Raw genomic sequence first — 13,732 nt, forward strand, 5'->3', positions numbered from 1 at the left:
ACCCAGCTCAATCCTGGATAACAGCAAGTACTCTGAAAGTAACTGGGATCGCTAAAAACATCGTAGAATTTGGTAAAATGGTGTGTGTCTCTCTCAAAATTTTAAGCAATAATTTTTCTCTATTAAGAGTACAGTTGTCTACACAGGTAAATGGGCACACATACAAGGGCACATCTCAATTTGCCGTTCCGCAAACATTTTGCGGAACGCCTTTTCAACACCTTTGTTGTTCAACACCTTTGTTGAAAAGGGATAGAGAAAATCGGAAACAGTCAACACCTTGCCTAATTTCTCTCTTTATAGGTTTATTTTTAGTGAAATCCTCTTGAGCCAAAGATATAACTTTAGGTGTTAGTAGCTTAAAAAAGAAAAAAGGAGTCCCCATCTAACTGCCCAAGTGCCAGACAGGTTTCACAGCCTCCCTGTAAGCCCCCATTTCACTGGTTTAAATGCCATGACTCTATTTCAGCACAATCATCATTGAGCAAATCAGCAAGAAGGTTGAAAAACATTTTCGAGGGCTCGTGGTCAATACAAAAATCGAGTTAATGAATTATTTTTGAAATAAATAGTGAATTTGAATGTTGAAGAGATCAGCAGGTCGAGACTGGAGAGAAATTAATCAGTATAAAAAGTGTGGTGGAGGAGGGCCAGCTTAAATGGATTTTTTCTATTAGCAAATGGGAAATAGTCACAACCAAGGTTACTCATCTCTTTTTTCCTGTAACCAAAATCTCATCTTGGAAATCTTGGTCTTCTAGGCATGCTCCAGGCAGTGGTCCGAATGTAAATAGCCTACTTTGGAAACCCGGTGGTTTGTCTTGTGTTCAAAAAAGAGGGGGGATGGCTTACAAAGCTGCTGTTTGTTCACCCCAGCCCCTCAAGTAGCTTTGCTGACCCAGCACAGGGCAGCATAAGACTGAGATAAGTCAGCGGGCTTTTGTCATTTTTTCCCACCTCTCTTCCTCCTCCTCCTTCTTTTAATTGAAGTATAAATGACATAGAATATCCTGTACATTTCAGGTGTCACAGTGATTCATTATTTTTACACACTGCAAAAGGATTTCCATGATCAGTCGAGTTACCATCTGTCATCACACAAAGTCATTATAATATTCTTGACTATATTTCCTGGGCTCTACATTACACACCCACGACCTATTTATTCTATAACTCTTAATCCTCCTTGCCTATTTTGCTCCCCTCCCAATCGCTCCCTGCTCTGATAACCAATAGTTTGTTTCATGTTTCTATCAATCTCTTTAAATGTTTTGTTTTGTTGCCTCTTTGTTTCGTGTTTTGGGTCCCACATATAAGTGAAATCCTACAATATTTCTTTCTCTGTGTGACCTATTTCGCTTAGCATAATACCTTCTAAGTCCATCCATGTTTTCATGAATGGCAATATTTCATTCTTTTTATGGCTAAGTAATAGTCTATTGTGTGTGTGTGTGTGTGTGTGTGTGTGTGTGTGTGTGTAATCTTTATTTATCTATTGATCGACACTTAGATTGCTTCCAAATCTTGATGACTGTAAATAGTACTGCAATAATCTTAGGGGTGTATATATCTCTTTGAATTTGTGTCTTTGTTTTCTTTGGATAAATACCCAGAAGTGGAATTATTAGATTGTATAGTAGTTTTGTTTTTAACTTGTTGAGGAGACTCCACACTGTTTTTCGTAGTGGCTGCACCAATTTGCATTCCCAGCAACAATGCATGCACGGGGGTTTCTTTTTCTCCACATCTTCACCAACACTTTGCCAAGATAAGCGTTCTTAACTTTTTTGATAATAACCAATCTGACAAGTGTGTGGCATTATCTCATTATGGTTTTGATTTACATTTCCCTAATGATGAGTGGTGTTGGGTATCTTTTCATGTGCCATCTGGATGCCTACTTTGGAAAAATATCTGTTCAAGTCCTTTGTCCACTTTTTAGTTTTTTGTTTTTGTTTTTCATTTTTTTTTGACATTAAGTTATGTGAGTTCTTTATGTATTTTGGATATTAACCTCTTATCAGATGTATGATTTGCTAATATCTTCTCCCATTCAGTAGGATGCCTTTTTGTTTTGTTGATGGTTTCCTTCACTGTACAGAATTTTTTAGTTTGATGTAATCCCATTTATTTATTTTACCATTTGTTTTCCTTGTTTGAGGAGATTAGTCCAAAAATACATCGCAAAGACTGACATCAAAGAGGTTACTACTTACGTTTTCTTCTAGGAGTCATGGTTTCAGGTCTTACATTGAAGTCTTTAATGTATTTTGAATTTATTTTTTTCTATAGGGAGTAAAAGAGTGGCCCAGTTTCATTCTTTTGCAGGTAGCAGCATAGCTTTCCCAACATCATTTATTGTAGAGACTGTCCTTTCCCCCATTGTATATTCTTGCTTATTTTGTCATAAATTAATTGACCATATGTATGTGGGTTTATTTCTGAGCTCTCTAGTCTATTGCATTGATCTATGTGTCTGTTTTTGTGCCAGTACCATACTGTTTTGATTACTATAGCTTTGTAGTATTGTTTGAAATCAGGGAGGATGATACCTCCAACTGTGCCCTTCTTTCTCAGGTTGTTTTGGCTACTTGGAGTGTTTTTGTGATTCCATACCAATTTTAGGGTACTTAGTACTGGTTCTGTGAAAAATGCCATTGGTATTTTGATGGAGATTACATTGAATCTGTAGATTGCTTTGGGTAGTACAGATATTTTAACGATATTAATTCTACCAATCCATGATCATGGTTTATTTTCCTATTTATTTGTGTCACCTTCAATTTCTTTCATCAATGTTTTATAGTTTTCAGAGTATAAGTCTATCACCTCCTTGGTTACATTTATTCCTAGGTATTTATTCTGTGTGATGTAATTATAAATTACGTTGTTCTCTTAATTTCTCTTTTGATAGCTTATTATTAATGGATAGAAAAGCAACCAATTTCTGTATGTTAATTCTGTACTCTGTGACTATACTGAATTCATTTATTAGTTTTAATAGTTTTTGATTGAGTCCTTAGGGACTTAGGGTTTTCCATGTACAGTATCATGTCAACTGAAAATAGTGACAGCTTTACTTCTTCCTTTTCGGTTTGAATGCCTTTTATTTCTTTTCCTGGCCTAATTGTTCTATCTAATTTCCAATTTGTGTTGGATAAATGTGGCAAGAGTGGGAATTCTTGTCTTGTTCTTCATCTCAGAGGAAAATTTTCAGCTTTTCACCATTGAGTATGATGTTAGTGGTGAGGTTTTTGTATACATGGGGTTTTCACTATGTTGAGTTACGTTCCTTCTATACCCACTTTGTTGAGGGTTTTGTTTTTATTATTATAAGTGTTGTCCTTTTAAAAAAAACTAAACATGCCAGGCGAGCAGGCATTATGCAAGACTCTGAATTTACAAAGGAATAAAGCCACAGGAGCTGTAACTCTTACCCTTCAAGGAATGTAACTTTAATTCTAGCGAGGACAGTTGAGTGTATGCACCTTAAAGAAATAAATAATAGTGTATGGCTAAAAAATAAGGTACGGATACAACATACTTTTGTAAGGGAGAAATTACTTCAAACTAGACCCAGGTTGCTGTAGGGTAGAAGTCAAGCAAAGCTTTAGGTCAGAGGTAGATGTGGAGCTGGTCTTAGGGTTGGATTGTATTAGGAGGAATGTGGAGAATGGAAAAGACAATACTCTGAGCATCAGGTCAGCTTCACATTCGAAGTCTTCCTGGTCATGTTTCCTCTGCCCAGCCTACCTGCACCAAAAATCCTACCAATCCACAGCTGTCTTGGAATAAAATTATTAGATTTCCTCCATCACTCTAACACATCAGTCTATTGTAAAATTGCATCAACCACTGTATCTTTTGTCTACCTGAGCTATATCTTGCAGGTAACAGAAAGGACGTATGATGAGGCAAGTGCCGAGAATGACTCCGTGGTTTTTGGCTCATGCAGGGGAGGAAATGGTATTATTATTCAGTGAAGTAGGAAATGTTGGAAAGAGACTTTATTTGGGGGAAAGATCCTGAGTTCGGTGTTGAATAAGTTGAGTTTATAGTGATTTTGAGACAATTGGTGGAATTAACTGTAGTTATCTTCGGGTGTTTTATTACAGAAGACTGCTATTATCTTTTCCTCACTTTTCTCTATCTACGAAGAGCAGCAAATTTTGCATAATGTAGAAAAGTAGAAAAAGTCATAAAATAATAATAAAATATGAAAAATTAAAGAATGTTAAAAATTAACACTACCCATTGCGAGATTTTATTATATTTTGATCCAATTAGTTTATAAAAATGGAAACAACAAAGCACACATCTTGAGACTTCATTACATAGGGTATCTCCAACTCCTGCAACAAAAGTCCGGAAAATGTATAATGGCTCAACAGCAGCAAAAATCTATTCCTTGCTCATAGAAAGCACAAAACAGTGCTCTTAATTAGGGAGCAGCATCCTCTAAGGGAGATTCAGGGAACTGATGCCTGCCATCTTGCACGTCTGTTCATATTCTACCGCATAGAGCTCCCAGTGGAAGCTGGGAAATATATTCTAGCTGTGTGCCTAGTAAGGGAAACAAGTTTTGTTATAAGCTGGGAAAATTCTGCCTCAGATTCCAAGGGTGTGCATTTTAGACGGGCATCTGATGGGCAGATTTTTGTTTGTTTGTTTGGTTTGTTCCTCAGTTATTATCTGGTAAACATTTCTGTTTATCTGTCTATCTATCGTCTATCTATCTAAGCAGATAAAGAAGATAGAGTACTGGAGGTATATCTGAACATTCCTCTGGAATATCAATCTAGTAACTCTGTACTAAAGAAAATGAGGTTAGATTGAAATGATCTGTTCGAACCAAACCAATCACTTGTCAGTCTTTTTAGTGAATATTAGTAACTACATTAAAAATTATTTTAGAAATTTGTGGAGGTCACCATGAAATTCTTCTTCATCTTGCTTTTTAGAATCTATAATTTAAATGTCAGAACCATATTTATGATAATTTTTGAAACCTGTAATACACATTAAATTTTGCCCATACCCAAAATAATGTGACTCATAGACACAGGTGCCACTGTTTTTCAAATGTTTGTAGGTATTGTTAAGATAAATAAAATGCATATTTATTTAAAAGAAGTGCTGAGTTTATAATAGCTTTTTGCCACTGTGTTTTTGGTTAATAATTTGATACTGGAAGTATAGCTACTACCGAGTGAGGTTATAAAATTCCTAATTTTAAAAAGATATGATTTCCAGAAAATACAGAGTAATAGCATCTAGATTTACACTCCCACCAGCAGCAACCAGAAACCGAACAAAATGTATGAAATAATGGTTTGCAAGATACTGGCTGTTATGGCTACTGGTGTTCCCCCAGATTCATAAGTTGAAGCCCTAACCTCCAATGTGACTGTATTTGGAGATGGGGCTTTTAGGAGGTAGTTAAGATTAAATAAAGTCATGAGGGTAGAGTTATGCTCCAATAGGATTGATGGCCTTGAAGAGGTGGAGGAGAAAGAGAACTGTCTCTCCACATGCATGCACTAAGGAAAGCCATGTGAAAACGCAATGAGAAGGTGGCCATCTGCAAGCCAGGAAGAGAGCTCTTACTAGAGTCCACCTATGCTGGCTCTCTGATCTCAGACTCTTAGCCTCCAGAAATTTGAGAAAATAATTTTCTGTTGTTTAAGCCACCCAGTCTATGGTATTTTGTTGTGGCAACCTGGGCAGACTCAGACACCGGACATCAGACAACCAAAGGATAATAATCCCTGAGACACGGGAAATAAACAAAGTGAGCCTTCTAGCTGTCCCAGGTTGTCCCAGGTCATCCCAGGTTGCTACCCTGAGAGTTTCCAGGCAGGGTGGGGAGGCGAGCCCAGGCCGAGCCAAGGTGACAAAGGTGGTTGAAGTTTTCTGGTCAGAGCATTGAAGGAGAGACATTTGTATAGACAGGGAACGTTAAATATGGGCAGAAGTCCCCTCAAGCATTCAGCTTACCTGCTGATCAGCACAGGCATGCGAGGAAATCACTTGAGTTTGGGGAAGAACCACCTGAAAGGTTTAAAGATGGTAACATCTGACACTTATGTACCATCCAAAATAGTGCCTATTTCTGCCAGCCACACGGGAAAACCTCAAGATTCATGGGGCTCTGAATCGAGTACACAGCGAGTTCTTGCCTCTGTAGAGGGAACAATAAGCCTTGAGCCACTCCAGTCTTGTCTGACAAATATAAAAAACGAGACCTGGAATAATCGAATGGCTTTCAGGCAACTTAATTTCATTCCAGAAAAAAAGCTCAAGAGCATTCAACAGAAAACAAAAATATCTAGCACTCAATCTGATAAAATTCATAACGTCTAGCATCCCATAACAAATTCTCAGGCATAGACAAAAACAGGAAAGTATAACCTGTAATGCGGTTAAATAAACTGAAACTGATCCAAAATGATACAGATGTTAGAATTAGCATAAAAAGCCATTAAAAGCAGTTATAACTGTATTGTACACATTAAAAAAAATTAATCAGAGAAACGTGAAAAACTAGAAAAGACCTAAATTCAGCTTCTAAGGAAATCACTCTAGCTGAGTGATTTCTTGCATAAACTGGTCTTATTGGGATTCAAAACTTTTTCCTGACCATTGTAAATTACTGTGTAATTCATGGATTTTAGGGGTTGCTTGAGAATAGTTGAAACCCTGAATATTAATTCCCCAATGGTTAAGTGTCCATTTATATTTACAAATGCAAAATTGTGCCCAACCTCAAAACTTAAAAATTTAATTGGGAAGACCGAACACTCAAAAAGGTAGGAAAAGGATAATTGTAAGGAAAATGTAATGAGATGAACTCAAATTTCCATTCCCCAACCTCCCACAAATTTCCCCCACCATTTGCAGTCAAAAGATCTCCTCTTCCCTGTCTACAAGAGGTGTCTCTTCTTCTTTTTCTTCTTCTTCTTCTTTTTAAAGTTTATTTATTTATTGAGCAGAGAGAGAGAGAGAGAGAGAAGCCCAAGAAGGCTCCGCATTATCATCGCAGAGCCTGACATGGGGCTCGAACTCATGAGATCACTACCTGAGCCGAAATCAAGAGTTGGACGCTCAACCATCTGAGCCACCCAGGTACTCCCAAGAGGTGTTTCTTAACCCAAGGTTAGAGCAGTAGGAATCAGGGCATTCAGTTTTACATTTTTATTCCTGTGGAATTTTCTAAATTACTACTGGCTTCCCTCTTACCAGTGATGGTTTTGCTTAGTAAACCATACGTAGGTGTTGTGTGTTGAATTATGTCCCCCTAAGAAGATAGGTTGGTTTTAACCCCGAGTACTTGTGAATGTGACCTTCTTTGGAAACAAGGCCTTTGCAGACATAATCAAGGTAAGATGGGGTTACCCTAGATTAGGATGGGCCTTAAGTCTAGTGACTGGTGTCTTTATAAGGAGAAAGGTATTTGAAGACACAGAGGAGAAACGGGAAAGCCGGCCATGTGAGGACAGAGGCAGAGATTGGAATCACATTGCCGCAAGCCAAGGTAAGCCACAGGTTGCTAGCATCCACCAGAAGCTGGAAGATGCAAAGAAAGATTCTTCCTTAGAGACTTCGGAGGGAGCGAGGCTCCGCTGGCGCCTAGATTTCAGACTTGTTGCCTCTAGAACTGCAAGAGAGTACCTTTCTCTTGCTTAAGGCATCCAGTTTGTGGTACCTGGTTATAGCAGCCTTAGGACATTGACAGGGACATTGCAGGGAACTTTCAGCCCTGTGACTGCCTAGTCAAGACCCACTCTCCAGCCAGAAGAGAGCAAGTAGTCGTTACTCTCCCTTTCCAGAGTACTTCCTGACTTGCCAACTTTCTGCAGACCAAACACCCTCTAGAGACAAATGTAGTTCCTTCAACGAAGCTAAAGGTGTTTGCACTAAGAGCGCTAATTTTTAATTTTTTTTTAAAGTTCATTTATTTTAAGAGAGAGCAAGCATGAGCAGGGGAGGGGCAGAGAGACAGGGAGAGAGAGAGAGAATCAGAAGCAGGCTCCGCACTGTCAGTGTGGAGCCTGACGTAGGGCTCGATGTCACAAACCGTGAGATCGTGACCTGAGCTGAAATCAAGAGTCCACTGATTAACTGACTGAGCCACTCAGGCGCCCCAGAGCACTAATTTTTCATGTCTCCAGTATCCGTGCCCTTTGCAAACGCCCTTTCATGCTGGGTTTAGACGGTGATTTTTTTTTTTTTTTTTAATGGGAAAGTAGTAAGTGTGACACAAGCAGAGATTTGGGAAGTGCTTGAGTGTTTGAATTCGCCCTCTTACTGCTCTTGGACCTCCGTGCTGTGTGAACGCACCTGGGAGGGCTGCTGGTGAATGAGAGACCACAGGGAGAGGGCCCCCCACATCCAGTCCCCCCAGCTGTGGCTTGCACCACCCAGGCAGCTCTGGGGGGCCCACACGCTGACCCTGGCCTCATACACGAGCCCAGCCCAAATCAGGCAGACAAGAGGACTGCCCAGCTGAGGCCAGCCCACAGTTACCACTGTGAATTTTATTGATAAATAGATGTTGAAAGTATAGCTACTACCAAGAGAGATTGTGAAATTTTTGTTTCAAGAGAGGATGTTTATATTAAAAAAAAAGATCATCTAACTATAAATCTATCCATTGAATTCTTATCAATGTCTCCCAATAACTGTCATACTACATGATTCATTTGTTCCGAGTTTCCTATCACATTTATTGTCACAGCCAATTTTTTGTTTGTCAGAATTACATCCAGCGTAGTTAATTTTCTTTAGTGACTCTCCCACTTCCTACAAGATGAGCTAAATAAATGATTGTTGTTATAAGTAGCTAAATCATAGGGTGGTTTGTTATGTAGCAAATGCTAACTGATGGAGAAGGGTTGGCAGATCTCACAGAGAAGCCACTGTTACAGCCCTAAGGGAAGAAGCCTGATGCAGAATTAAGCCTTCAGAAGGCGGGCGTTATGTGTCTGTTGTCTGTTTCCCTCCTCTTGGCATTTATGTCTCCTATCTCCCATTCTATTAGGGAAGAGATTTGAATATCAGAGAGAATCTAATTAGATCTAATATCCCTTCCTACCCCTGACTACCATGGCGAAGCAGGAGTCATTTTCAGCTACAATGATTCTTGTTATATAAATATAAATGCCATATATGTGTATATCTACAAGCACACACAGGCAGAGAGAGAGGGTTTCTCTCTGTATCTATCTATATCTATATCTACATCTATATCCATATCCATATCCATATCTATATCTATATCCATATCCATATCTATATCTATCTCTACATCTATATCTATATGTATGTCTAATCTATATGTACCTCTATTAGATGACCTTTAGCACCCAAACACCAGGTATAATAAAAGACATGCTAATGGGAAAATGTGTTTTTCTCAAATGAGAATAATATGCGTTGTTTTAGAAAAAGTAAGGTTTGCTTTCGGGAGGTTTTCTAGCTTCAGAGGAATTGGCCACAGCTTCCGCGTGGGGGGACTGAACTGGCAGGAGAGCGCTGACTTCCTCTTCCCCCCAGTCAGACCAGTGCCCCTTTGGTCTCAGCAAGGGAAAAACTGTTTTAACTCCCAGCCTGTACTTGAGAAACTGGAGTTTGCAACACACAAAAAGGGTCTCGGGAAGGAGTGGACCCTCTTACTGAAGAGGAGGGGGAGAGTCCGGGCACCTGGCAGGTGCTGGAGGGACCAGAGGGAGGGGGGGACAGAGGGAGGAGGGTGGAGGTTGGGGAGAACATAGGAGCCTTCATGGGGACATCCTCTGTCCGATGGCTTCCTTCTGTGAGAGGACTTTCTTCCCTTATGGCGAGGCAGAGGCAGGCCTGTGTGAGATAAAGACCCAGTCTCTGGGCCTCACACACCACATTACTCCTGGTCGGGCGTGGAAGGCCCAGCAGATCTTCTGAAAAAAAAAGGCACAGAAGCAGCCGTTCTGCAATGGCGTGGGCTGCAGTAGGGTTGAGGGAAGCCTCTAGCAGAGAAGTGATCGTCTGAGCCTCAGCAGACCCTGTGGGGGTGCTGGGCAGTGTCTCCCGTGGGGCTCAGCTGCCCGGAGAGAAAACACGTACAACACTTTCTTCTCTTCTAGATGGGTATTTTCCAAATAAAATCAGAATCATACTCTGTAGAGGTTTCTAATCTGTTAATTTTTATTCAGTGTTACATAACGATTATATTTAAATGCCAGTTGAGAATATGAGCCTTAATGGAAAAATAGTATCACATATTATGAATGTAGGCTAATATTTTTACATTCTCCCCTGTTTTATTTGATCAATTAATTTATTTATTTTGATGTTTATTTTTGAGCGAGAGACAGAGTGCAAGCGGGGGAGGGGCAGAGAGAGAGGGAGACATAGAATCTGAAGCAGGCTCCAGGCTCCGAGCCGTCAGCACAGAGTCTGATGTAGGGCTGGAACTCATGAACTGTGAGATCATGACATGAGCCGAAGTCGGACACTCAAACGACTGAGCCACCCAGGTGCCCGTCCCTATTTTTTTTTTAAGTTTATTTATTTATTTTGAGAGAGAAAGAGAGAGAGCAGGGGAGGGGCAGAGAGGGGGAGAAAGAGAGAATCGCAGGCAGCTCTGCACTTTCAGTGTGGAGCCCTATGTGGGGCTCGAACTCACGAACCATAAGATCGTGACCTGACCCAATACCGAGAGCCGGTTGCTTGAACAACTGAGCCACCCAGTACCCCCATTATCCTCTATTTTTAAACATTCGCTAATGGGCAATTTCATGACATTTTCACATTTACTGAAATTCCTATAAATAAATCTTTTGTATATTTCGGATAATTTTCTTGTCATAAATTACGAGAAATTCTACACACAGAATAAAGCGTATGCACGTGTTTTGGGCTCTCTGCACTTACTGTCCAATTATTGTCCGTGTAGGTTGTATTGAAGGTAATTTTAGGCAAACACTATGAACGCGGGTTCTGGAGTCAGGAGTCTCGGATTTGTCCAACAGTCTCAGTTATTGCCTGGCAGAGTAATCTTAGATTATTTATAATAGCTTTCCAGGGCTCAATTTCTTTATTTGTAAAACGGGAAAAATAACACAAACGCTTAGTTCTAGAATGACTGTGATGATTTAGCAAGCTAATAGGGAAGCTCTTTGCAAGGTTTAAAGGCCATCCAAATGTTAGTGGTTAACATTACTGTCATGGTTCCAAATCTTGCTTCCTCCCTGGTTGCCCCTTGAAATACGACTGCCATAACTTGGTCCTGTGAGCGGCCACTGAGATAAGGACAGTGTGAGTGAGGCTGCCCAGCAGGGCTAACGGAGTGGGGGAGGAGGCTTCCTGCTAGAAATCTCTGTAGCAGGAATTTATGTCTCTCTGACATCTCACACCAACACTTCATGGCCTGTGGGGAAAAGGGTCACAGAGAAGTGCACAGCCAGGCTAACTCATTACCATAAATGTGCTTGGAATTTGAGCGAAGAATCAAGGAAGGGCAGATGGGATAAAGGCTCTGTCTGCAGCTGGCATTTACCTTCTGTGAGATTAAAACGTTCAGCTGAAGGAATTGATGTCGTATCTCTGTAGGCCCGCACCGACACGTAATGAAATGAAAATGTAATGCAAATGCAGACTCCCCTCAAGAGAAGGTGCCATTTTTGTTCCTTCTCTGCATAGTTGGAGACTGTGAACATTGAGGAGGAAAGACAAGTGAGGACAAGTGTCTGAAGATGAATTGAAGGGATGTGCAGAGTTGAAGAGATGAGAAAAGAAAGAAAATGGCAGACAAATTGCCTTCTTGGAGTAGGGGTCTGTCGTGCTCGCTTTCCTCCCATGTAGCACCTTTGGGGTTTTGCTAGGTGGCAAGTACACCAGAGCACTGGAGATTGGGAACTATAGCTATCTGAGGAAAGATTGAGAGAGAGGTGAGAAGAGGGAGGAAGGCAGGAAGGAAGGAAGGCAAGAAGGAGGGAGGGGAGGGAGGGAAGGAGGGAAGGAGGGAGGGAGGGAAGACTATAATTGAAGGTAATTGCAACAGATACCTTAAAAGAAGCTTGAGATTCTGACAACTGGACTTTTAAAAATGTACAACCCGAACCGTGTTCCAACTAGCTCTGTCGTTTCAGAAGGAATTTAACCGAGGTGTGAGGAAGGATTTGGGGGCGAAAAGGGAAGTGGGACTGAGAAAAATTGTACGGTCTTCTCTGAGATGTTTAAAGATAGAGTGCTCTAGAATGTTAAATGTGGATGTGGCTGAGGATGGGGAAAGGAAGTTCAAGACCATTTGAGGTTTGTTCATTTCCTGCCATCCTGGGGTACACAGCTGGACTTATTTTCAGACATAACTGGCAACATGAAATAGAAGCCTGAAGTGTAACGCTGAGAATAATTGTACAGTGAGGAGTGTTTCCAAACGTTCTCCAAAGCAGGAACACGTTTCCCATAGAAAGCTGATCGACAAACAGTTTCACTCACTCATTCATTTAATAAGCATTTTGTCTCTGAGGTGACATTTGAACTGCGTCATAACAAGTAGAAATTAACTCTACCGGCAGACAAAAGAGAGAAGAACGACTGTATCCACGTGAACATGCCAGATGATTCCATTTTCTCTCCAGCTCAGATTAACAACAGATCGGTTCTCCAGAAACTCATTTCCTTATTGCTTTGTTTGTCATGCAGTCCCCCACCTCCCGCCACCTTCCTTCCACCCACCATTTGATCTTACCCAACAAATGCTCCACTGCTACCATGAAAAGCCTTCAAACGGAATCATTTTGTATACTAATGAAAGGAGAAAGGCCACTCACTCCTCTGTGACAGGCATTGTGACCTATATGGCATCTGACTTCCCCCCTTCGTTTCCCACAACAGAATTATCTAGCAACTAAAGCTCAGACTGGTTTGATCATTTTACTGCAGAGCCAGGATTTTGAGCCTGGCTGTCACTGCTTCCTTGACACTTTTCTGGATACATTCTGTTTCTAGTAATGGCAGGCTAGAGGGCTTGGACCAACCGTTTTACTGGAAACAGTTAAAATGAGTGAACAGAATGTATTATATATAATATTTCTTCATAAATTTATTGAAGAACTGGGAAAATTCTAGACCACCACTGTAAGAGAACATCAACTCAAAGAGGCTATTACTTCAAAGAGGCTATACCTTAAATCATAAAGACTGCTGGATAATGAAAGAGTAATTCCTTTGTCACTAGATTCATGCAGTATGAGTTCCCAAAAGTTAAGAAGACTTAGGGAAATAAGGGGCGCCTGGGTGCCTCAGTCGGTTAAGCCTCCGACTTCAGTTCAGGTCATGATCACACAGTACGTGAGCTTGAGCCCTGCGTCGGGCCCTGTGCTGACAGCTCAGAGCCCGGAGCCTTGCTTCGGATTCTGTGTCTCCCTCTCTCTCTGCCCCTCCTCCACTCATGCTCTGTCTCTCTCACTCTCAAAAATGAATAAATGTTAAAAAAAAATTTAAAAAAAAAAGAATAAATGAACGTTGAAAAAAAATTTTTTTTAAAGAAAAAGCATTAGGGAAATAAGTTATTTAGTTCAAAGTTTATTGCTAGAACTGAATGCTACTTGAACTTTAAAAAGTGAAAAACGAGTGAGCTCAGTGAATGTGACTATAAGTCTGTGGCTGGGAAAAGTGTTAGGCAGAAATGATGCAGAGGTTGTGAGACTTGTAAACTTGAACGGCCACAGTTTTAAAGAGTGAAAGTACA

Source organism: Panthera pardus, unplaced genomic scaffold (genome assembly GCF_024362965.1).
Source record: "Panthera pardus isolate Hobbes unplaced genomic scaffold, ASM2436296v1 HiC_scaffold_7, whole genome shotgun sequence".
NCBI lineage: Eukaryota > Metazoa > Chordata > Mammalia > Carnivora > Felidae > Panthera > Panthera pardus.